Below are 26,147 nucleotides of genomic sequence, written 5' to 3' on the forward strand. Positions count from 1 at the left end.
AGGGGAAAGAGGGGTGTAAAATGATGATGAAAGTCAAAGGATAAGAGCCTTTGTTTCAGACGGACATCTTCCAGTTAGTTTATACTTCAGTCTAGACTTTCAAATGGATTTTATCTTTTTTTTCAGTTTGTAATTGGTTTTCACGGTAGACTCACAGATATAGCAAGCAGCCAGCATTCAAGAGAGAGAGAAAGAGAGAGAGAGAGAGAGAGAGTGGGAGAGAAAAAGAGAGAGAGATAGAGAAAGAGAGAGCGATAGAGATATTCTTCTTTCAGGATCTAGAAGCTTCCGCCTTCAGATAGTTGGCAGCAGAGCAGAGATAGGGAGAGAGATGCTTCCACCTTGATGCTTCTCCTGGGTTCTATCTGAAAACCCCCACCTGAAAGGAACCAATCGCTTTCAATTGCCGGGCAGAATAATGTCCATGGTCAATCCATTGGCCACCATTCAACCAATCAATCAATCGAAATGAACTCTTCCAATCTATTGGGTGCTATAAACCCTGTGTTCTTCGGCCCAAAATAGAAAAGCATTATAACACAGTGTATTATTTTGACACTTTGAGTTCCTTAATTCCTCTGCTCGATTAAAGTATGTTTCCATGAATGATCCATGAACCAAATATGAGAAAGACAAAATAAAATAAATAGGAACTAATGGAATTAATGGGAAGACCTTTGCAGTGCACCCTAGATGCCTATTGATTCTTCCTCTTCCTCACCCTCCCATTTGGTCTAGGTTTATCCAGAACTGAGGTTGAGGCAGCCTGCTGACTTCCACAGCCTGTTGCCTGAGATACCTTGGTGGGCGTCCCTTGGGGAGCCTGGAATGTGAGGGCCCCAGTCTATTATGAAGCTGCATGGGTGTTGTGATGCTGCCTCCGGCCAGTGTATGAGGCTGGAAGTGTGTCGCTCACAGGGAGGGAGGTGTCTGATGGGCTGGACTCTCCCAGGAGTGGAGGACCCTGGTCTACAATCTTGCCAATCCACTTGCCTTTGGATGCCCATTGGCCACTGGGCTCCTCAATGGAATAGAGGGGCAGCTGAAGTGAGATTCAGAAGCTTTGGCATCCCCGGGCTCTGACACTCGTGGATTTCCACCAGTGCCTGCACCTTGCAGTTCAGGGCCTGCACCATGGAGCTCACGCCCTCAGCCATGGAGGTCTTGAGCTGAGCCACGGAGTGGACATCCCCCTGCCATGAAATGGACCAAGCTCAGCTCTGCGGACGCCACCCTCCTCCAGTCCGAGGAAGGACTCCTCTAGACCAAGGAAGGATGCTATCTCTCCTTCCTGATGCTTTCAACTTTACCTTTGCAGCTCCAGCAGCTCTGGGATGATCGGGCCGATGGGCATATCATCAGCCTGGGCCTCAGCAGAGTCCTGGGCTGCGGCATTACATCCCACAAACATCCCTGCCTCCGCCTGCTGTGGATCTTCAGCTGTGAGGTGCTCACCAGTGAGTGACCCAGAAGCCTGTCTATTAGTTAATCCCACCGAGGTGTGAGTATCTGTGTTGGTGCAGGGTACGGGTGACAGATGTGATACCTCCTCCGAGATGTTTCCCTCAGAGCTACCCGGGCCTATGGTCTCCAGAGAGTGTGAGGATGGTCTGGGCTTGTTGACAGATTGACCTGCAAAAGTAGTGAGATAGCATTAGTGCACCACAGGGACAGACCGTTGGGAGGAATTTAACCGACATGAGGCCTGCATCCTGGTTGCATATGTTGAGGGTTCTCACTTTTGCCGCTTGTCCCCACCTCGCTCGCCCTCTGCATGGGCGCGGTCCTGCTCCTCACCAGCTCACTCAAGGTCTTGCTCCTCAAAGGGGTTTAGAGCTTTCAGCTTGGGCAGGCTGGATCCGCTCAGGTTTCTCCTGCAATGAAAGAGATGTGATGAGTGTAGGGAGGAGTCCTGCAGGTCAGGTGATGATGAAGTCTGGCATGCGCGATGGTTGAGTGGGAACGGGAATGTTAGGAGCAGTTTATCTATTGGGCGGGGGGGGAGCATTGGGGTGGGGAGAGAGGGCCCCAGGACAAGTGTTGCTGCCCAGTGAGGTGGCTATGAGAGAGAACACCGTGGAGGTGTGAAGAGTGTGTTAATGGGTGCAGTGGGCGACATGAGAAAGCAGACTTACCCTGGCATGTTCGAAGAAGGTCATTCATCATTTTCGATACAGTCGCCCGTCCCCTTACAGAGCAAGTTGGCACTCACTATCGCAGCCTCAGCCTCTCAGGTGGGGTTTGTGACCTTGCTTGCTGAATGTTTGGCCGATCGCGGGTATAGGATGTCATGCCTCTGCTCGACACCACCCAGATGTGTGATGAGGGCTCCGTTCGTGAAACGTGGCACTGTCCTCCGAGCACACATCTCCTCAATTGGACTTGGAACAGGTGTTGGGGAGGTGTTGAAAACGAGCGTCCCACTGATTACAGAGGCTAAGTTTCCCCGGGGCAAGCGAATCAGAGGGAAGCCACCACAAGCCCGGCATGAACGTGAAAATACATTTTTGTGAAAGAGGCTGAATATACGGTGAGATTCCCCATCGGAGCTGATTTTCTTGCCGAGAGCAACACTTTGAAAAAATCTGGGAAATTTCCAACCAGAATGTTACATTCGATGACCAAACGAGAGTAAGAAACACAGAGAATGATCAAAGAGGGAAGCGGAAGAATTGGTATAACTCCAGGCATGGCGCGAAGACTTCAGCAACCTTAGCACCAGGACTGAAAGTATGGATTAGAGGTCAAAAGTCTGCAGGTGCAGTCTTTGAACAAGCAGAACAGCTTTGTTCCTATCTCGTTCAAACTCCATGTTGCACATTCAGGAGAAAGAGAAAAGCTTGATATTTATTAGAGGCTGGAAGGACAAATAAGCTTGAATATCACAAGCGCTGGGATGATGCAACAAAAACTCTCGAGGCGGGAATTTCCAGCTCCACCCTGCGCCTTGTTTTCCTGTAGCGGAGGCAGTTCTCCAGTCCCGTCGATGTCAAAGGTGTTTTGCGTGGCTCACCCTGTCTTGCCACCGGGGAACCTGTCGCAGGGGTCGCTGTCGGCGGGACTGGCAGATTCCGCTAGCAGGAAGGGCCGGAAAATGCCAACCTACATCAATAACCTCACAGAATAGTGATCCAGTCAATGAAGGGATTAGAGACCATCACCCTTGATCCTCCATGACAAGAACAAGGTCAATTCGAGCAGCGAAGGCACCAGCAAAGGCTTTACCTGCGAAGCTTGGATTTTGAGGTGAGATGGTTAAATAATTTAAGAAAATGGTTTAAGATTGTTATGAAAAAAAAAATTGAGATTATACTTGGTGTGAGATGTCGATGATGAGTTAATAGTAATGAGATAGTTGTGTGTTCCATGATGTAGCAGTGATATCAGCAGTCATATGTATGAGATTGAGAAGATAAGATGGAATACTATGTACAAGAAAGAGATGTACTTACCTAAAAGCTTAGAATGCGCTATGGTGTAAGTAAAGGGGTTTTTGAAGAAACATACAGGAGTTAGACCTCAGTCACTCACAAGTAATAGGGAACCTTCCCAATCCAGGACAGGCTTCAGTTCAACTGAAGAGGGATCCAAATAGTATTTACAGTGGAAACCAAACCACAAGTCACCTCCCACCTCCATCCGCTGGAAACTTGAGCTCTTCAAAGGCTCTGCTGCTCATATCCTAACTGGCACCAAGCCCCGTTCGCCCATCCCCTCTGCGTTTGCTGATCTACATTGGTTACCCTGCCATGGGAGCACAGTGGTTAGCACTGCTGCTTCACGGCTCCAGGATCCCAGGATCGATTCCCGGCTTGGGTCACTGTCTGTGCGGAGTTTGCACTTTCTCCCCGTGTCAGCGTGGGTTTCCTCCGGGTGCTCCAGATTCCTCCCACAGTCCAAAGATGTGCAGGTTAGGTGGATTGGTAAACTGCCCTTCGTGTCCAAAATGGTTGGGTTGGGTTGGGTGGGGTGCTCTTTCCAAGGGCCAGTGCAGACTGGGTGGGCCGAATGGCCTCCTTCTGCAATGTAAATTCTGTGGTTCTATAACGTAAAATTCCCATCCTCGTGTTCAAATTACTCCAGCACATCGCTGAAACGACGTTCCAACAAGTGGCAGATAAGCCTGACCTAATTGCCACAAATCGATGCTCACCACTGTGATTAATGTGGGGAGGGAGAGGGATCGAATTCCCTTACATCAAGATCCTTTCCCAGTCTCACCAATGGTTCCAGTTAAGTAGCCCGAATATCACAGTAAATGATGGCCTTCCCCTAAGAACAAAAGAAATAGGCCGGTTATCTCCCTTCTGGGGACTAAGTCCCCACGCCAGCAGGAAAACCGGCGCCAACCACTCCGGAGTCAACAGTCTCCAGAAGTGCGGAATTCTCCGCATTTTTGGGGGCGAGGTGGACGGCGGAGGGGTTGCCGCCACTCCAGCCAGCGCCGAAGGGACGGCGCGAGTTCGCGCATGTGCCGAAGGGCCGGCGTGATCTTCCGCATGCGCGGAATGGCCGGCGTGATTCTGCGCCTGCGCAGCCTGGCCGACGTATTTTGGTGCATGCACGGGGGGGTTCTCTTCTCTGCGCCGGCCATGGCGGAGCCTTACAGGGGCCGGTGCGGAAGAAAAAAGTGCCTCCACGGAACAAGCCCGCCCGCGGATCAGTGGGCCCCGATCGCGGGCCAGGCCACTCCCCCAGGGTCGGACCCCCCGCGCTCCCCCCCCCGCCCCCCCCGATGACCGCCCATGCATACTCACCTGCCAGGTCCCGCCAGTGCGTGAGTCGAGTGATTCACGCCGGGACTGGCCAAAAATGGACGGCCGCGTGGCCCTTCGGGGTCCAGAGACTCTCTGGGGGGGGGCGCTGCCAATGGTTCACGACCGACGTGGCAGGGGTCCTGCCCCCGCCCGAGAAACGGTGCCGGAGAATACGGCAGCCGGGTGTCGGGGCGGGATTTGCGCCGCCCCCCGATGATTCTCCGACCCGGCGGGGGGTCGGAGAATCCCGGCAATAGAACCTGGAGTCGGCCATTCCGCCATTCAATATGATGGATGATCCTCTACCTCGATTACACATGCCCACACACCTTTGATTTCCTAAATGTCCAAAAATCTACAGATAGATTTCAATCCTGTTGTACCCAATGGCTGAAATCCACAACCCTCTGGGGAGTAAGGAACTCCAAAAGTTCACATATATCACGCCAGTGGTGTTAATGTTGGTATTATTATTTCCTGGAGCTGTAGTGGTGTTAGTGATGGAGTTCCCGGCTATTATTACAGTGCCATGACCTGACAAATTCCAGGCCACAGTTGCTGTGCGCTCTATGTCATATTTCATCCAAGCTTTACTCTGGCGTGGAATAAGACAACCTGTGCGAAATAGCTCATTCCTAATCATTTTGGGCATCAAAGGTATCCAAGATTGAATTTCAAAAAAGAGCATGTGTGTTGATTTTAACTGCTGTGATTAACTACTGGATCAAATTATGAGGAAAAAGGTTAAAGGAGCCTAAGTTTACCACATTCCTGCTCCACAGGGAACACAATGGATTAAATATGTATAAGAATCGAAATTGTGTGAATGAAAGGAGCAAAGCACTGTCCAAACTCTGGCAAGGGGCCATAAATCCGTCATGTTTTCATTCCTTTAATCAAGGTCGGGAATCGTGCTCCATGGGAACTGGGCATTATTCCCAACCCAATGTCATTTCTCCAGAAATGCAAAGGGTGTTCCCATTCTCACAGAAATGTAGGGCACAGAAGGAGGTCTATCAACCAATTCTGCAGTGCCAGCTCTTTGAAAGAACTACCCAATTAGTTCCAGTCCCCCTCTATGCCCCCTGCAGGGTTTCCCTTTCAAATAAGCATCCCTTCAGAAAGTGTTTCTCGAACATGTTTCCACCATTCTTTCAGGCTCAAGATCAAGACAACTAACTGCATCAAAGAATTTTTCCTCACCTCCACCTCTTGTTCCTTTGCCAAATACCTCAAATCTGTGTCCTCTGGTTTAACAACATGCTTGCTGTTGGACATGGTTTCTGCTTCTTTACTCGCTCGAAACCCATTAACCTCTGTTCTAAGGAAAACAAGACCAGCTTTTCTGGCCTCTCCACATAATTGACATTCCTCAAGCCTGTGACGATTCTAATGAACCTCCTTCTCACCACCTCCACGTTTGTGATCTCCCTCCAAAAAGCTTTGGTGCCGAGAAATTGGCTGGAACCTGAAGCCGATGCTGAGGTTTGTAAAGAATTTAGCCCCTGGGGATTCTGCCCAAAATGCCTCATTGATGGGTCCACCTCGAGCCACATCTGCTGAGATCAACAAGATGCCTTATTGAGAAAGCCGCAGCAAACAAAAGGGAAATAATAACATTGAGGGCATTTAAAAGTTTATTGGATAAACATATGGATGATAATGGTATAGTGTAGGTTAGATGGCTTTTGTTTCGGTGCAACATCGTGGGCCGAAGGGCCTGTACTGCGCTGTATTGTTCTATGTTCTATGTTCTATAACCTGCTCCAGCAGATCGTTAATGTTGTCAAGGAGCTTCCTCTGCCCCTCTGAGGGGAATCCAAAAGAAAATGACGTTGATTGTTTTCCTCAGCCGTTCTAGGCTGCGGTGTTATGTATGCTGGTTGGTCCTACTGCATGTCCATCAGTGTGTGTATGTGATTGCACCATAATGTACTGATGTATATTATGACATCCCCCTTTTTTACAAAGAACATGTGCCTATGTGAGAATAAATAATGTGTAATGAGTGTATCTGACCATGTGTGTGCAGTATTTACATAATTATGTACATGAGGCTAGTTTATATACACGGGAAGGTGCCTGGTGCAGAGAAAAGAAAAACAAGGTGTTACACCAACAACAAAACTAATAACGAATGCTATAAACAAATTAGTGAAATGCTGAAACAGGATGAAAGAACAAAGCATTGAGTCCAACATTGTAAGGCTCATAAGTCAAGTCTCTGAGGTGGGCGACGAATTCGGGTTGACCGCCTCAAGGGTGGGTCAGGAGCCACCGGCTGAGGATCGGGCCGGGCCACGGCCAAGTGAGGAGGATGCAGAGTATCCGGAAGCTCTACAAAGTCCAGGTCGGGGACAACAGGAGGGCGTGGCACCGGTGGAGGATCGCGTAGCGAGCGTGGAACCAGACAAAGGGCACGCCGATTGCGGCGGCGAATGGAGCCATCAGGCAGACGAACCAGGAATGAGCGGGGAGCCACCAGCTGAAGAACCACAGCAGTCGCAGACCAGCCACCCTCCGGAAGATGGATTCGGACATTGTCACCTGGCGCCAGAGCAGGAAGATCAGTCGTTTGAGCGTCATGCGCCGCCTTGTGCTGCGTGTGAGACTGTTGCATCCACTGAAGGACTGGAGCATGGTCGAGGTCTGGGACGTGAATGGACGGTAGAGTGGTCCTGAGTGTGCGACCCATCAGCAGCTGGGCTGGTGACAGGCTAGTGGACAGTGGAGCCAAGCGGTAGGCCAGCAAGGCGAGGCAGAAGTCGGATCCTGTATCAGCAGCCTTGCAGAGGAGCCTCTTTACGATATGGACGCCCTTTTCCGCTTTGCCATTTGACTGGGGGTGCAGGGGACTGGACGTCACGTGTATAAAATTGTACCTGCTGGCGAAGTTAGACCATTCCTGGCTCGCGAAGCAGGGGCCATTGTCCGACATCACAGTGAGTGGGATGCCGTGACGAGCAAAGGTCTCTTTGCAGGCACGGATAACAGCCGATGACGTGATGTTGTGCAGGCGTACAACCTCGGGATAGATGGAAAAATAATCAACTATGAGAACATAGTCCCTGCCGAGCGCATGAACAGGTTCACGCCTACCTTAGACCAAGGGGACGTGACCAACTCATGGGGCTGAAGGGTCTCCCGTGGTTGGGCCGGCTGGAACCGCTGACAGGTGGGGCAATTGAGCACAGTGTTGGTAATGTCCTCATTTATGCCAGGCCAGTAGATGGCCTCTCGGGCCCTCCATCGGCACTTCTCTACGCTGAGATGGCCCTCGTGCAGCTGCTCTAAAACCAGGTGATGCATGCTGTGTGGGATCACGATGCGGTCCAGCTTCAGGAGGACGCCATCAACGACTGCCAGATCGTCTTGAATATGATAGAACTGCGGGCATTGTCCCTTGAGCCATCCGCCAGTCATGTGGCGCATTACACGTTGTAGCAAGGGGTCAGCCGCAATCTCACGGCGAATGTGGGTTAGGTGTTCATCCGTGGCCAGCAGATTGGCGGCCGTGAAGGCCACATGGGCGTCGACTTGGCAAATGAACCCCTCTGAGTCGGACGGAGTGGTGACTGCCCTGGACAGAGCGTCGGCTATGATCAGGTCCTTACCCGGGGTGTACACGAGCTGGAAATCGGAGCTTGAGCAGAATGCGTTGTAGGCGAGGGGTCATATTGAGGTCTTTTTGGATGATGCCGACCAGCGGGCGATGGTCGGTCTCCACAGTGAACTGGGGAAGGCCATACATGTAGTCATGGAACTTGTCGACACCGGTCAACAGGCCTAGGCACTCCTTCTCGATTTGCGCATAGCGCTGCTCTGTGGGGGTCATGGCCCGTGACGCATAGGCAACAGGGGCCCATGACGAGGCGTCATTTCGTTGCAGGAGCACCGCCCCTATGCCAGATTGGCTAGCGTCCGTTGATATTTTCGTCTCCCTTGCAGGATCGAAAAACGGCAATACCGGGGCAGTGGTAAGCTTGACCTTGAGCTCCTCTCATTCACGCTGGTGGGCGGGAAGCCACTGGAAGTCCGTCGTCTTCCTAACTAGGTTGCGGAGAGCTGTGGTGTGGGAAGCGAGGTTAGGGATGAACTTTCCTAGGAAGTTACCATTCCTAAGAACCGGAGCACCGCCTTCTTATCCGCCAGCTTCTGCATGGCCGTGATGGCGGCCACCTTGTCCGCATCCGGCCGCACTCCCAACCGGGAGATGTGGGGCGAAATTCTCCCCCAATGGCGCGATGTCCGCTGACTGGCGCCAAAGACGGCGCCAATCAGACGGGCATCGCGCCGGCCTAAAGGTGCGGAATGCTCCGCATCTTTGGCGGCCTAGCCCCGACATTGAGGGGCTAGGCCGATGCCGGAGGGATTTCCGCCCTGCCAGCTGGCGGAAATGGCGTTTGTTGCCCCGCCAGCTGGCGCGGAAATGCGGCGCATGCGCGGGAGCGTCAGCGGCCGCTGAAAGTTTCCCGCGCATGCGCAGTGGGGAGAGTCTCTTCCGCCTCCACCATGGTGGAGGCCGTAGCGGAGGCGGAAGGGAAAGAGTGCCCCCACGGCACAGGCCTGCCCGCGGATCGGTGGGCCCCGATCGCGGGCCAGCCCACCGTGGGGGCACCCCCCGGGGTCAGATCGCCCCGCGCCCCCCCAGGACCCCGGAGCCCGCCCACGCCGCCTGGTCCCGCCGGTAAATACCAGGTTTGATTTACGCCGGCGGGACAGGCAATTTCTGGGCAGGACTTCGGCCCATCCGGGCCGGAGAATTGAACTGGGGGTCCTGCCAACCGGCGCGGCCCGATTCCCGCCCCCGCCCAATCTCCGGTACCGGAGACTTCGGCGGGGGCGGGGGTGGGATTCACGGCAACCAGCGGCCATTCTCCAACCCGGCGGGGGGTCGTAGAATGACGCCCGTGGTCTCCTAAAAACTTGAGTTCGGTCTGGCTGAAAGAACATTTGGCTCAGTTGAGGCGAAGGCCTTGGTCCCGTATTCGCTTAAAAACGTGTTGGAGGCGACTGATGTGCTCCTGCGGGGTGGTGTACCAGATGATGATGTCATCCACATAGACACGCACATCCTCGATGCCCTCCATCATCTGCTCCATGATGCGGTGAAACACTTCAGATGCTGATATGATTCCAAATGGCATTCTATTGTAGCAGTACCTGCCAAATGGGGTGTTGAAAGTACGCAGCTTTCTGCTGGACTTGTCCAATTGAATCTTCCAGAAGACCTTTGATGCATCCAGCTTGGTGAATATGTTGGCTCGAGCCATCTCGCACGTGATCTCCTCACGCTTGGGGATAGGGTAATGCTCCCGCATGATGTTACGATTTAAATCCTTTGGGTCGATACAGATCCGGAGCTCGCCGGAAGGCCTCTTGATGCACACCATGGAACTGACCCAGTCGGTTGGTTCCGTCACTCTGGAAAGCACTCCTTGGTCCTGGAGGACCTGCAGCTGCTGCTTGAGGCGATCCTTGAGGGGTGCTGGGACTCTGCGAGGTGCATGAACCACAGGCGTGGCATCCTGTTTGAGCAGGATTTTGTATGTGTAGGGAAGTGTGCCCATGTCTTCGAAGACATCTCGGTGTTGAGTGATGATGGCACTTAGTTGCACCCTGAAGTCCACATCTTGGAAGTCAGACGTGTCCGCTGGAGAGAGGGAATGTACGCGCTGCACGAGGTTGAGGAGATTGCACGCCTGTGCGCCTAGCAGGGAGTCCTTTGAGGAGCCCACGATCTCAAAGGGTAGGGTGACTTTTTGCGAGTTGTGCGTCACCTCGAGTTGGCATGACCCGGTGGCAGGGATGACATTACCATTATAGTCGACCAGTTGGCAATTGGATGGAAGTATTGTTGGTTTGACCCCCAGGGTTTTAAATGCTGACCATGCGAGGAGATTGGCGGAAGCACCAGTGTCCAGACAGAATCTGATCTGGGATCGGATGACCATCAGGGTGACACACCACTCGTCATCCGGATCAATGCTGTGCACCGACAGCGGCTGGTGCTTTCGATTCGGGGACAGCCTGTTCTTGGTTATGACGGCGACTCGAAAAGGCTCCCTGTCCTCGGTGTCACTGGTCTGCATGAAGTCAGGATCGGACTCGGTGAAGGTGGGTTTGATTGCCTGAACATTCCTGCGAGGCTGGTCAAATTGTTGCGAGTTGGCAGGCTGGGCTGCTCGACAGCAGGCAGCATAGTGGCCAAGCCTGCCACAGCGTAGGCACTGTCGCCATTTTGCAGGGCATTGCCGCTTTAAGTGGGCGGAGCCACAGTTGCCGCACGTCGTGACGCCAGTTCGTTCGTTGCACCACCGCGCATGCGCGGTACGGTCTTGCATGGTGCGGGCCTGTGCATCGCGTTCCTCCACGTCACCGTCCCCTCGTTTGGCGCGTACAAGCGCGGGAGTCCTCGGAAAGCGCGCAAAATGGCCGCCCTCCTCCAGACTGTGGCCCGGGAGGTGTTCGATCGTTTGGACCCGTTCCGCCTCATGAGGCCCTTGCCATGCTGTTTCAGCTGCCTGTATGGAGGAATACCAGCTGGTGGCATTCTCATGCAGGACACAGGTCTCGATGGCAGTCGCTAGGGTTAGTTGCTTAACTTTAAGGAGCTGCTGACGCAGGGTGTCCGACATGACCCCAAAAAGAATCTGGTTGCTTATCATGGAGTCGGAGGTGGGCCCGTAACCGCAGGATTGCGCGAGGATGCGGAGGTGTGTTAAATAGGATTGGAAAGGCTTGTCCTTACCCTGCAAGTGCTGTTGGAACAGGTACCTTTCGAAGCTTTTGTTGGCTTCAACACTGAAGTGTGTGTCGAATTTGAGGACAACCGTCTTGTACTTGGTCTTTTCCTCGTTGTCCGTGAATGTCAGGGAGTTAAAGATGTGGATGGCATGTTGCCCAGCCGTGGAGAGAAGAAGGGCTATCTTCCTGGTGTCCGATGCATTCTCCCTGTCCGTGGCCTCGAGGAAGAGCTGGAAGCGGTTTAAATATCTTCCAATTTACCCCGAGATTGCCAGCGATGCGGCGCGGCGGCGGCGGGTTGATGTTCTACATGCTGTAGGATGCCGGAATGCTGAGAAGTTGCAGGTAGGTCTCACAAGTGCTAGATTGCGGCCACTCCTTGTACCATGTCGTGTTGGGTGTTCTGGTTCACAAACAAGCCAACAATGCTGGAAGTGGTGTAATGCTATTTTATTAACTGTTCAACTATGCTAACATACTGTAAATGTGGGTATAAGCAATACCAGCTTATCGGTGGACCCTTTCCTATCACTAGCTATGGTGAGGCACTCAGCACATGGTGAATTTCTGTGATGCAGGCTGTGAGCTCTGTGCTCTGAGCTGGCTGCTGCTAGAATGAGCGGGAACTCTCCTGTCCCCTGTCTTTATAGTGCTTGTGTTCTCACTGGTAATTGGCTGCGGTGTTATGTATGCTGGTTGGTCCTACTGCATGTCCATCAGTGTGTATATGTGATTGCATCATAATGTACTGATGTATATTATGACACTTTTGTCACTGGATCAATAATCCAGAGACCTAGCAAAATGTTCTGGGGACCTGGGTTTGAATCCTGCCACGGCAGATGATGAAATCTGAATTTTAAAAAAAAATCTGGAATTAAAAGTCCTATGATGAAACTATTGTCGATTGTTGTAAAAGCCCACCTCATTCACAAATGCCCCTTTAAGGAAGGAAATCTGCTGTCCTTACCTGGTCTGCCAACATGTGACGCCAGACCCACAGCAATAAGTGCCCTCTGAAATGGCCCAGCAAGCCACTCAGTCCAAGGGCAATTTTGGATGGGCAATAAATGCTGACCCACATCCCATATTTAATAAATCCTAAACATGCTGAAAATGGGCGTCGGGGATGGGCAAAGGAGAGCTCATATTTGCCTTGCTAGAAATTGCGACTCAATCAATTTGGAGCAACAACAACCAATAATCTATGTCGCCCCTTTAGCGTAGTTAAGTGTCCCAAAGTGTTACAGAGCAGAGCGATGTTATGTGACAGAATATGGAGCCCATTTGAGTTCACCTTTTAGAAAGGAAGTCTGAGTCCTTGCCACCTGTGCCTTGTGAAATCTGTGTCCATGTTTATCATAGTGCTTTGTTGACTTTAAGCAATGGATACCCTTCTTGACAGCAATCATTTCCTACTGCAAATATGTCCATTGCACAGCTTCCACAATGAAATGAAAATGAAATGAAATGAATTGCAAAGATTAAGGCCCAGACAAATTTTGCACTCGATCACAGCTATTTACTCAAGTTCTTGTGTCTGGGCTTAAATCTTCCTTCCATCAAATCCCACAGGGGGATTATTCGCTGCAAAGAAAACTTTAATAGCGAATGAAAGATAACAAGTGACATTGGTACAGCGATGAGGTGCAAGCAATCAATTGCCCAAACCTTGCCAGGCAGCTGTGCATGAGGTTACAAGCTTTAGCCCTGTCCTGTATCGATCTGCTAATACTTTATTGTTTGCCTTGCCTGCTGTGACCTGCCAACTAATCTCATTTTATTTAATTTTGTCGTCTGGAATTTCTCATTCTCACACAGCCAATTTTCTGTGGGACCTATTAGATCTCACTTTGTTGTGCAAACGGACTGTGGAAATTAAGCTCGTTGAAGCTCTTTCCAGTACAAAGAAAATCTCTTTAGGTCCCTGGCAGCTTGCATGTCAAGTGGTTTTGCATGCAGATAAGGACGTTGTTGAAACAGCAAGCGCCATCAATCACTGTGACTTTTGACACACACCGTTTCACCTCTACAACCTGCTGCTGTCAAAAGTGGTGCAAAATAATGGCCCTCGAGTGACATGGGTCCCCTCCACCCTGCCCACCTCGACAACCCGGCTAAGCAAGACAGGGAGAGGGAGCCTGGATGGCATCACGATATCAGGAATGATTTCTTTCCCCAACTCGCCCCCTCCCCATTCCGTTCTTCTGCACACAGCAAGGGACAAAGCAAGGCTGCCTTATTAAAAGCTTTTCACATGAAAGATCACTGCGGGGCTTTTTAGAAAAGGAGTTTGCTGGGAGATGCTGTAGATCAGTGCGGTTTGTCAAGAATAATTTGCTGATGGTGCAGAATCAGGTTGAATCTACCAGGTGGCTCTTGCTATGTAGTTTACTCTCATGTCAGGGCAACACCACAGGGGCAGGTACAAGCTTAAACTTCCATTAAGGATAAATGAACTAAATCACAGCAGTGGATGCCAAATCTTGATAAAAGCAGCATGACAAAGAGAATGATACAAATAACAGGCATTGCAACAATTAGCTGACAATTTCACTAATACAAGAAGCATTTAATTCATACACTACATTGCACCTTCACAGCAATGGAATTCTGCTATTAATGGAGAGTCTTCACAATTAGAAATCAAACATTCAGGAAGGCAGATTCATATTTTCTACCCAGTGTTTCTAAAGATGCAAGAAGGAACTGACTGCAGAAATAATTTGTTTTCATTCCCACTGCCCTCTCCACTCTTGTTATTGTGAGCTTTTTGCAGGATTTGTTGGCTTCTTACTCTATGAGGGATCTTGCTGGAGGTATTGGTTTTATGTTCAAAAATATTTATTTACATGCTAACTATTTAGAAAGATTAAATAAGACCCAGACATGGTTGGAGTTACTCCAAGATCTCCTGTGAGTTTGTGACGTCACTGTGGCATAGCTCCTTATGCACATGTTCAGTCACTATCATTAGAGTTAACCCTTGATTCAACAACAGCTCCCCGCACCCGCACTGCCTATAAGTCTTTATCCCCATACTATTACACACACATGCCCCTACACCTCTCCCTCACAGCCTCTTGCGCCGGTGATGTCAATCCCCCATCACGGCTTCACAGTCCCACATGACCCCTAATACATACTACCACACCCCCACTGTGTCCTCACCTCTCTTAAAGAACTAAAAAGATGTCTGGTCTCCACAATCTTCTCTTTGGAAAGAATTGACTTCCCCAGACAAAGTTTTCTGCTTCTGGTCCGCACCATAAGGGCAACAAAGGCGATTTTCATTTTATTCTCTTTTTTACCTCTTCTTGGTACTTTTGGGAAAGGTTGGACTGCTTGAAAGAATGAAGCTTGTTTAACTCCTGTGGTGATCTGTACAGCTGGACAGGATCGGCAAGCTTCTGCTGCTTGAGCAAACATAATATTATGTAAAGGCTCAGGTGGATGAAGAGAAGGATGAAGGATATTCTGAAGAGTACAATAATGATTGTTCTGCTAATATAGTAGGCATTTATTTTTCAATAGGCAGTGGTTGAAGTTGTACAGTCTCTTCAGTGTAAGTTTGTTCCTCAGTGGGCCTGAACTCTCCAGAACCTCTTTAGGGTTCATGCTATCTTCAAAGAACAGACAAATGTTCAGGATCTCCTCCTGTGACAAATTATTGATATCAGTGGCATCTTGGTTATCATCCTCTTTCACTCTTTCGTGATAAAGCGAGTTAAGGTCTAGACTGTCATTTTCTGGCTGCTTACCTTCAACTTTGGCGGACCTGTCATGCACTACATCTAGCTCCCTTTGAAAAGAAATTAAGGATCGACAATGTCCTCCTGTGGTCATAGGGATGGAGTTTTGTCCATGAAGACTGATTCACAGCTTTCTGAGTCAACTTGCATTCCTTGAATGGAAGGTCCTTTAACAGATTTCCCTTTCTGCCTGGTAAATCCAGATATCATGAAGCGGCAGATCACTTTGAAATGGTCTAACTTCGCACACCCATGGCACTGTGTAGTTTTGGCAGGGCATTCTTCCTGCCTGCGGACCTTCTTCGTGTGGCAGCGAGAGCATTGATAAATGGGGGTTAGCGCCTTTTCAGGGCGTTTTCCTAGTTGTACATTCAGATTTACAACCCACAAGTTGAACAACTTCACCGGGCTGTTCTCAGGAAATTTCCCAATCTCTGGCAAATGCCTTAATCTGCCTCCGCTCTTTGACCACCCTGGTCAGTTGTACAGCTTTGCTTAAATTTACATCTTCAAAGATTGTTAGAAGTCAGAGAGTTTCTCATCTAAAACACCAGAGACTATTCTATTTCTTGTCAGATCATCTTTTTGTGTCCCATACTCACATTTTTCTGCTAGACGGTATAATTCATTCAAGGATGAGCAATATCTTCACGCTGTTTTTGACCGTGCATTGCCATCGCAACGACGATATTTTTACAAAGACTGAAGTGTGAGTCAAAGGCTCCGATGTAAGAGTCAGTCACTCTGTTGACCCCATGTCTGGCCAGGATGCCTCCAGCTAGGCTCCCAACAGCGTTTAACAAAGTGCAAACTTGAACTTTGTTCTCTTAACCCAAAATACCTGAGGCATTGTGCTATCGGGTCTTCACCAGTTTTGTTACTTCTTAGTCTGTCTAGGGCCAGCTGTATTTTGAAGGATTCAGGGGGAGGCAAAGTAGTCGCCATTTCACACCCCAGTTTGAGATTGCCTTTTCCACTCTGCTTGTCTTGCCTGTTGCTGGGCAGCCCCATTGTTTGGTTATCTCCTGTATGGTCACTAGGTTGGCCTCCCAATCCTTCTTCACCCACGGCTCCGCACTGTTGCTGGGTTTCACTTGGCGTTTTTCTCATTGTTTTCTACTGTTCCTCCACGGGTATAGTAGTCACTGCTGCCACCACCTACACCTCACCTCACCTCAAAGAGGGATCTCTGGATTTGTTGCCTTCCTACACTGGGAGAGATCTTGCCGAAGACAATGGTCTTTTGTGCAGAAATATTTATTTACATGCTAATAATTCGCAAAGGCCAAGATACACCTGGAGCTAATCTCTGAGGCGCTTCACATTCATTTCTTCTGACTGAGTGACATAACTTGACATGGTTCCTTATGCACATGTTTAGGAGCTTTCATTAGAGTTAATCCTTTCCTCTACACAAACTGTTTACACCGCAGCCACTTCCCTGTACCTGCAATCCAGTGCGATTGGCTGAAACAGCGTAAACTATCGCAGTTTTAAATGTGATTAACCGCCAAAACCACTTGCAAACTTGTTTTCGGGAATCTTTTACACTGGTTCAAGATTCAATCGGCCCAGGTTGGCTGCTACCCACAATATTGCCCCCCCCCCCCCAACTCTCCCCAGGTCATAGAATCATAGAATTTACAGAGCAGAAGGAGGCCATTCGACTCATCGAGTCTGCAACGGCCCTTACAGAGAGCACCCTACTGAAGCCCACGTATCTACCCTACCCCCGTAACCCAGTAACCCCCACTTAACATTTTTTGGACATTAAGGGCAATTTAGCATGGCCAATCCACCTAACCCGCACATCTTTGGACTGTGGGAGGAAACTGGAGCACCCGGAGGAAACCCACATAGACAGTGATGCAGCCGGGAATCGAACCTGGTCATTGCATGATTCTACCAATTGTGTTGGCCAGACCTGCTGGGTTTTTCCAGAGTCCTCTGTTCAATGCAACTTCATGCTCTTTTTGGACACGAGTTCCTGAATGAGCCGAACAAGAAACTTTATCCGCATGTCAGTGGCTGTGATGTAGTTTTATCACTAACCCCTTCTGGACAGGCACAACATGGGTTCTAAATCCCTGAAGGTCGCAGGCCAGGTAAATAAGGTGGCTAGGGTAGGCTCAAGGGATATTGCCTTTATTAGCCAAGGCATAGAATACAAGAGCAGGGAGGTTATGCTAGAACTGTATAGGATGCTGGATAGGCCAGAACTGGAGAGCTGTGTGCAGTTCTGGTAACCGCATTATAAAAACTGTGTGATTGCGCTGGAGAGGGTGTGAAGGAGATTTAGCAGGACGTTGGAGGGTCGAAGCTGTGAGGAAAGATTGAATAGGCTGTGGCTGTTTTCTTTGGAGAAGAGAAGGTTGAGAGGTGACCTGACAGACATGCATAAGATTATGAGGGGCAGAGGTGGGTGGATAGAAAGGCACTTTTTCCATTAGTAGAGGGGTCAATAACCAGGGATATAGATTTAAGGTAACAGGTGGAAGGCTAAGAGGGGAGCTGGGGGAAACCTTTTCACCCAGAGGGTGGGGGGGACTCTGAGACTCAGTGGGGTAATTGAGTCAGAAGCCCTCGTAACATTTAAGAAGTATTTAGATATTCACTTGTGCTGCAATAACCTCCAAGGCTATGGGCCAAGTGCTGGAACATGGGATTAGTGGAGTCAGATCATTGTTGACTGGCATGGACAGCGTGGGCCGAATGGCGGCATTCTGTAAACATCTATGAATCTATGGAAGAAATGGTAAATCAACAATAAAACTCAATTTTAATATAAAATAAAGACATTTTTAATCTATTCCCAGGTAAAAACGGTGGGCGGGATTCTCTCAGCCCAGGGCCGGGCCGGAGAATCCCCGCAGCAGGCGATAATTACGCCACGCCGCCCTGACGTTGGCATGTGATTCTCCACTGAGCGGAAAACCGCCACCATTGGTGCCGGTGTGGTTGGTGCAGTGCCGGTCAGGGGCCGCTCTATGCGGCCGGCCCGCCGATGGGCCGAGCGGCCGGCGTGAAGACGCTGAGTCCGTTCGGCGTCGTCCACACCTGCTCTCAGTCGGCGGGACCTCGGCGCGGAAGGGTCGGGCAGGCAGCCTGTGGGGTGGGGGAGGGGGGTCTGACCCCCGGGGGGGGGGGGTGTGGCCTCCGATGTGGCCTGACCCGCGATCGGGGCCCACCGATCGGCGGGCCGGCCTCTCTGGCTGGGGGCCTCCTTTCCGATGTGCCGGCCCCTGTCGTCATGCCGTGTTGCATGCGCCCGTTGGCGCCGGTCCCACTGCGCATGCGCAGATCCCGCAGCACACAGTTCTCACCGGGATCAGCAGCTGGAGCGGCGTGAACCGCTCCAGTGCCATGCTGGCCCCCTGTAGGGGCCAGAATTAGTCGTCGGGTTGGCCCGTTCATGCCGTCGTAAAACGAGACGCCGTTTACGACAGCGTGGACACTCTTCTGCGGGATTAGAGAATCCCGCCCAGTATTTATGGAATCAGAGACCAGATTCTAACACCCTCTGTCTGGCAGAGACCAGGCCTTGCGGGCGAGTGAAAATGGAGTGTTACAATTACCCACTCCTTTCTCATTCTGAGCTTTCTGATTACAATTGCGGGCAGCAAGTGTACCTGCATTCAAGCCAGTGAAGTTTCTCCATAATTCTATGAAGAATTAGAGCAGGGATGCTCCATCATTTTGTACGAGAGAACTCTGGGCGTTTCTTCGGGGCTTTCTCAACAACCTGTCCCACACCTGGGACTCCTCTCCTAGGGCACTTAGCTGGTATTGGAGACTGAACCCGAACTCCCAAAGTGATGTCTTCTGGCACCTGATAGTTACAGCTTCACTGAATTTACAGTGCAGAAGGAGGCCATTCAGCCCATCAAGACTGCACCGGCCCTTGGAAAGAGCACCCTACTTAAGCCTATGCCTCCACCCTAACCCCATAACCAGTGACCCCACCTAACCTTTTGGACACTAAGGGACAATTTACCACTGCCAACCCATCGAATCTGCACATCTTCAAAGCCAATCGAGAGGAAAGTCAAGTGGGTGTAAAACTGGCTGACCATCCATGTTTGCCCATTTTGTGCTGATGCAACAAACATATTTCACCTATCCCTCTCCCACCTAAAAAAAAGATCGAATGTAATGTTTCGCTTGTCACACAGTCAGAGGTCAGACACCATGAACTGAGGTGAGGAGGAATTCCCTCACTCAAAACTTTGTGATTCTTTGGAATTGTCTGCCCCAGAGACCTGTCGTTGCGTGCAACAGAGAGAGATGGTTAGATTTTTGAGCACGAAGGTAATCAAAGGATAAGGGGATAGTGAGGGAGTGTCATGTGAGAGTACCTTTAAGAAATGGGCATTTATAAATGGGTGTGTATATAAATATCTGTAGTGAGAGTAACTTTAAGAAATGGGTGTTTACTACTGCAGTGATGTCAGAGAGTGGGTGGAGCTGGGCTGTCTGTCAGCTTTTTACTTTTGTTTTAGGCTGTTTGCTGCAGGGTTTGCTAGTTTCATTTTCTGCCAGACCAAGCAGGTGTCCTGCTGTTCTCTCTGCCATCAAAAGATCATTTGGTGAATTCAGAATTATAAATGTTCTCAGTAGTGAATGTAAACCTAATGTGCTTCTGTTAAAAGATGTTAAGGATTACTTAGTGTTGTCTTCTTCGGGGGTTGTATTTGAATTAATGGTTGCTAAGATATTCACTGTATGTTCCAAAAAGGTTAACTTGAGCTCATAGAATAAACATTGTTTTGCTTTCAAAAATACTTTTCCATTTCTGCTGTACCACACCTGTAGAGTGGGCCGTGTGCTCCCCATACCACAATCTATTAAAAGTTGTGGGTCAGGTGAACTCCATGATACACTTTGGGGTTCTCTAAACCCTGGCCCATAACAGGGAGGGTGAAGTTGAGGTCGAAGGTAGCTCAAGACCTGGTTGAATGGTAGAATAGACTCGATGGACCGAATGTCCTACCCCCCGCCCCCCGCCCCCCCCCCCCCCCGCTCCTGATTCTTACCTTCTTGTGGACCCGCTGCAGCATATCCTGCCACTGAAAGGACACAGCACATTGCAGAGCTAAGAGGATTTCCATACTTTCTGTGAGGCTAGTAGACGTTACGTTGACGTGGATTTAGAACAATTGTCAGGGCAGATATCTTCACTCAGCCAGCAATAAATGTTTGGAACAACCTAATGAGTGCGTAATAGAGGCAAGAACTCATGAGTTATTTAAAATGCAATCAGACAGCATAATGAGGGAGTTAATGTACTAGATGGATGAGCTTTGATAGTCAAAGTAGCCTTTTCTCATCCTTCACTTCACTTACACACTTACGTCAGACTGAAAATGAACATGAAGCTCCTCAATAATGTGGTAACTGAATTTCAGAGTCAGAGTGCCCTGGAGGCTTGATTTATCTTTTGAATTTTCTGAATGTACTGACTCGTGCCACGGGATATCTCTGGCGGTCCTGGCTGTCCTCAAGTTTACAGATTTAATTCTGACGACCTACCCCGCCCATCTTATTGGTGAGGGAGATCTGGCTGACGACTGTCTGGTGGGATGTTATTGAAACAAGGCCTCTGCAGGTAGGATCGTCAGGATCTTCCATGTCCCAGGTCTTGTCTAGTCCCCCTTGCTCTGCCCCCTGTTCCCCACACCCTTGCCCACCTCCCTGTTAATACCCCGGCCCAAGAGTCCAAACCTTGATTGCTTTTCACCTTCCGCCTGAAAGGTCTGCAATTAAAATGCCAGCAAAGAAAGCGCTCACACCTAAACATTTTGTCAGTGTCTGTCATGTTGGAGAGAAAGGTTTAATGGGCGCTTAATGAAGCAGGAGAAATTCTAAGTCATCGGTAAATTTCTAGCAAAGAGATACCTTGCTTCGATAGAAAACGATGGGGTTTTACGTACGACTTCACACAAAATCTGCCTTTCTCTGACCCCGGTTATGTACCGCAGCTTAGTTTGAAAGTACTTTACAGAAATAAAAATTATGCAGGAAAAAAAAGATGGGATCAGAAGGATCACATTAAGTTAATGACATCACATTAAGATCTAATCGGCTTAAGTAGTAAATGCTGTACGACAAGAAGGAAATATGTTTATATATTAAATCAAAGCAACAGTCTGTGTTGGTTTATGTGTCCTTGACTGACATCCAGCTAGGTCTGTGGAGTGTTGTGTTTGACTTGTATTTCAGTCGGCAGTTTTAAAGATTTCCAGTTACTTTTCACCTTGCTGGAAATGAAACCGTGCAGCATTTCTTTGAGGGCTACACCGCTGGAATATGTGAAACAGCCATGTTTTAATTATGGCCTGCACACTGACTTCAAAGTCAAGGAGCCACCTGTGACTTTTCCTGTATCACAACAAAGAACTGATGGTAAATGATGCCTTACAAATGTGATATGAAAGAATAGGGCACAAAGGAACTCAGCAGGAGGAGGGATACGAACATTTTGCTGATGCGGATTTTATGTGGGTTACATCTGAGGGCACAGTATTGAACCTCTGGTGGACATCCAAATCAAATAAAGGGGTTTACCACCTGAAAGTTGCATTTTAAAAATAAAATGCATCAGAGAGAAGCCCAATATGCAGCTCGCTGCACTTTTATCTCATTTTGAATTTGCAAACATTGAATTTTGCATTGGAAATTGGGTGAGAGCTTTCCATTTTATACAAGGGACTATCGCACATTTTGTTTTAAATTAAGGGGCAATTTAGCGTGGCCAATTCACCTACACTGCACATCTTTTTGGGTTGTGGGGATGAGACCCACGCAGACCCGGGGAGAATGTACAAACTCCACATGGACAGTGACCCGGGACCAGGATCGAACCCGGGTCCTTGGCGCTGGAGACAGCAGTGCTAGCCACTGGGCCACTGTACCATCCTAACGCACTTTATTTTAAATATCAGTCATGCTGCCCACCATGCATGAGGAAACAGAATAACCTGTCTTTGTGCAACACCTTTAGCACAGGCAAATGCCCTGTGGCATTCACAGGAGCCAAAATGTGTCGCCGAACCTCGTAACTCGATATTAAGACAGGTCTCCAAACATGTATTCAATAATAATATAGTATTATAATAATAATCTTTATTGTCACAAGTCAGCTTACATTAACACTGCAATGACGTTTACATTAACACTGCAGTCGCCACACCCCGTCACCTATTCGGGTACACAGAGGGAGAATTCAGAATGTCCAATTCACCGAACAAGCCCGTCTTTCGGGACTTGTGGGAGGAAACCGGAGCACCCGAAGGAAACCCACCGCAGACACGGGGAGAACGTGCAGACTCCGCACAGACAGTGACCCAAGCCGGGAATCGAACCTGGGACTCTGGAGCTGTGAAGCAGCAGTGCTACCCACTGCGCTACGGTACTGCCCATAGAGATAGCATTTAAGCAGTGTTTTAAAGGAGGGGTTGGAAGCAAAGTGGGTTAAAGAAAAGAAACGTTTGCATTTATATACTGCCTTTCACAACCACATGATGTCCCAAAACTTCTAACAGCCAAGTACATTCTGTAGTGTACTGTTCTAATGGAGGAAACATGGCACCCAATTAGTGTACAGCCAGATCCAACAAACAGGAATGCAATAACGATTAGATGATCTGCTTTTAGGTGCTGGTCAGGATATTGGAACAAAGCACCCTGCCCTTGTTGAACAGTGCATCAAAATAGGGTCAGCACGGTAGCATAGTGGCTATCACAGTTGCTTCACAGCTCCAGGGTCCTTGGTTCGATACCCGGCTTGGGTCACTGTTTGTGCAGAGTCTGCACCTTATCCCCGTGTGTGCGTGGGTTTCCTCCAGGTGCTCCGTTTTCCCCCCACAGTCCAAAGCTGTGCAGGTTAGGTGCATTGGCTATTCTAAATTGCCCTTAGTTTCCATAAAGGTTAGGTGGGGTTACTGGGTTACCGGGATAAAGGGCGATAGGGTGGAGGTGTGGGGCTTAAGTGGGGTGCTCGTTCCAAGGGCCAGTGCAGACACGTTGGGCTGAATGGCCTCCTTCTGCACTGTAGATTCTATGAAAGTCATTTTGGTTCACCTGTGAGACGAGATGGGGGTCTCAGTTTAAGCATCTCGTCCGACTGAGTTTGTGAATTCTGCATGGTGTGCGGATCAGATGCTCCTGTCTGGAGTACACAGCCATTTGCAACACGCGACACATGAATAGATTGTGGCAGTGCAGTTTGTTAGGTAGATTGTGGTTGCAGTCTAGACCAGACGGATGAGCTTGAAAGCATTTGCTCTCACTCAGCTTTAAGAGCCCCCTGTGAAATATCTGAATGAGTTCAACCCAGTTCCTAATGAAAGTGAGTGCGCAGAATATAATTTGGCAGTAACCTCAGTTAAGACAGATCACTAGTGTATGAGTGAAATGTCACTTTGCTTGCGAAGGGAGCTGTTCTCCTGAAGATGGTGATAAGATCTGTCGGGGTGGAGTAAAAAGATATTTATTCCAAATCTGAACAATGATACACCTGATCGTATACTGTCTTATCTTGGGTTGACAGTCGGGATTTCAAATCCCTCCATGCCCCCTGTTGCGGTGAACTTCAGACACCACGTGATCTCCTCGTCTAAGATTTCGGCAAATCTCAGAGGCCGCGTGACTCCCCGGCCAATAGAATCAGGGCGAGCACAGTTTCAGCTGGAGAGCAGGCCTTTAAAACCCACATTCAAGGTCTGGACAGCAGGAGGGTAGGAGTTGTCGTTTTGCTTTTTTATGTTTGTAAAATAGTCACTTGTAGATCCTCATCTGCCTGTAAATAAATAATTGTTGCATTCATCCACTGGTGGTCAACTGAAGTTTCCATTATCCACCCGCCGATTGACTTTGGTTTGTACAAGATTAATTTTTATGTAATAATCTTTATTGTCACCAAGTAGGCTTTACATTAACACTGCAATGAAGTTACTGTGAAAATCCCCTCGTCGCCACATTCCGGCGCCTGTTCGGGTACACAGAGGGAGAATTCAGAATGTCCAATTCACCTAACAGCAAGGGCTGGATTCTCTGCATCCTGACGCTAAAATTGTGGCCGGCACTGGGGCGGAGAATCCTATGCCGCGCCGCATATCACCTACCTGCGGCCATTGCTGGAGGCCCGCCCCGCCTTTCACCGCCCCCCAACCGGCCGAAGTGCCGACAGCGTGGATCTAACATGGTCCTGGCCGTCAGGATACTAGCGTGGTGGCTGCGGACTCAGTCCGCGGCAACTCTGGCCGGGGGCGGGCCAATCGGAGGGCAGGGGGGGGGGGGCCTTATACGCGGCCAGGCAATGTTTGGGCAAGTGGCCAGGGTCAGTTGGACGGCCGATCGGGGACGGGGAGTTGGGTCTATTTTTTTAAAATTCAGAGTACCCAATTCATTTTTTCCAATTAAGGGGCAATTTAGCGTGGCAATCCACCTACCCTGCACATCTTTGTGTTGTGGGGGCGAAACCCATGCAGACACGGGGAGAATGTGCAAACTCCACCTGGACAGTGACCCAGAGCCGGGATCAAACCTGACACCTCGGCGCCGTGAGACAGCAGTGCTAACCACTGCGCCACCATGCTGCTCGGGGCGTCTATTTTTAATGTCCAGCTCCGCGGTCAGAGTCCGCCATGGAGCACAGCATGGCCACTGGAGGCCACTGCCATGCAATGCGCGGCCTCCGACCCGGATGTGAGGGGGCCCATATCTGCAACAAAAGCTGCTAGTTTTACTCCGTGTACCTGCTTGCCCCCTGCAGGGCTAGGAATATGTGGTCCTTTCACTCCAGTTTTTACGACTGCGTGGGGACATTGTCCCAAAAACGGAGAATCCAACCCCATGTCTTTTGGGACTTGTGGGAGGAAACCGGAGCCCCCGGAGGAAACCCACGCAGATACGGGGAGAACGTGCAGATTCCGCAGAGACAGTGACCCAAGCAGGTATTGAACCTGGGATCCTGAAGCTGTGACGCAACAGTGCTAACCACTGTGCTACTATCAGTCTACCCTGCTTCCTCTACTGGTAACACCTCTTGGGCAGTCAGGTGAGAACTGCCCTTAATATTGTAGTGGAGGAAAATGTCAGATCACGGGCGTCATTCTCCGCCGGTGGGAGTCTCCGTTTTGCCGGCGCCCGGGGGTTTCCCGACAGCGTGGGGCTGCCCCACAATGAGAAACCCCATTGACCGGCCGGCGTAACGGAGCATCCCGCCGGCGGGTTGGGGCAGAATTTCGCTCCACATGTCTGCAACAGCTGGAGGGCAAACTAGGAAAATCACCCCTCAAAATGTTAAAACAGAGAGTTCAATGTTTTTTGGCACCGTTTCCCAGAAGGCACTAAAGGGAAGGGGGGGGGTGGGGGTGGGGGGGGGGGGAGGGGGGGGGGAGCATGATGGAGAAAAGTAGAGATGAATACACTGATAGGGTTGGATGAAGAGGGGTGGATTGCAGGGAGCAAGTATGGACTATTCAGGCCGAATGGCCTGTTTCTATGCTGTACACTCAATGTCGTTCCATGACGTGACATGCACTGAGCCACAATGTTAATGGACCTTAACTAACATTGGAACATAATGTGAGCCAGAGAGATCTACCAGGATGCAGCATGTAATCATTTTTTTTTGAATCATTGAATGATTCTTCTTTCTAAACGACTGTCTTGGCGCTGCCTGCGATGACTACACATAGCGTACTTAATTCCCCTGGCTGGCTTTGTGCAGGAGGTTTTGTTGTGTCTGGAGCAAGAGACGTAAAGAAAACACATCTTAAGCTGTTTTATGTTTGTTTACTGTTGTGTTAGTTTCCCTCTCTGCCTCGCTTGGCATCTTCTGAAGGGTCCATTGAGGCTCGTGCTGTGCTCCTCATGAACAGACATCCCA

General features: G+C 49.7%; 2 long non-coding RNA genes across 2 annotated transcripts in view; both read right to left on the minus strand.

Annotated features, from left to right (window-relative positions):
* The window catches only part of LOC140391363 (uncharacterized), a 96,576-nt gene that overhangs the window by 28,762 nt on the left and 41,667 nt on the right, over positions 1–26,147 (minus strand). The window lies entirely within an intron of this gene.
* Positions 1–26,147, minus strand: part of LOC140391535 (uncharacterized) — a 56,612-nt gene that overhangs the window by 5,156 nt on the left and 25,309 nt on the right. The window contains exon 2 of the long non-coding RNA XR_011935103.1: positions 20,290–20,462. This is a non-coding gene — a long non-coding RNA (uncharacterized lncRNA). The remainder of the gene's footprint in view (positions 1–20,289; positions 20,463–26,147) is intronic.

The sequence above is a fragment of the Scyliorhinus torazame genome, chromosome 15 (genome assembly GCF_047496885.1).
Source record: "Scyliorhinus torazame isolate Kashiwa2021f chromosome 15, sScyTor2.1, whole genome shotgun sequence".
NCBI lineage: Eukaryota > Metazoa > Chordata > Chondrichthyes > Carcharhiniformes > Scyliorhinidae > Scyliorhinus > Scyliorhinus torazame.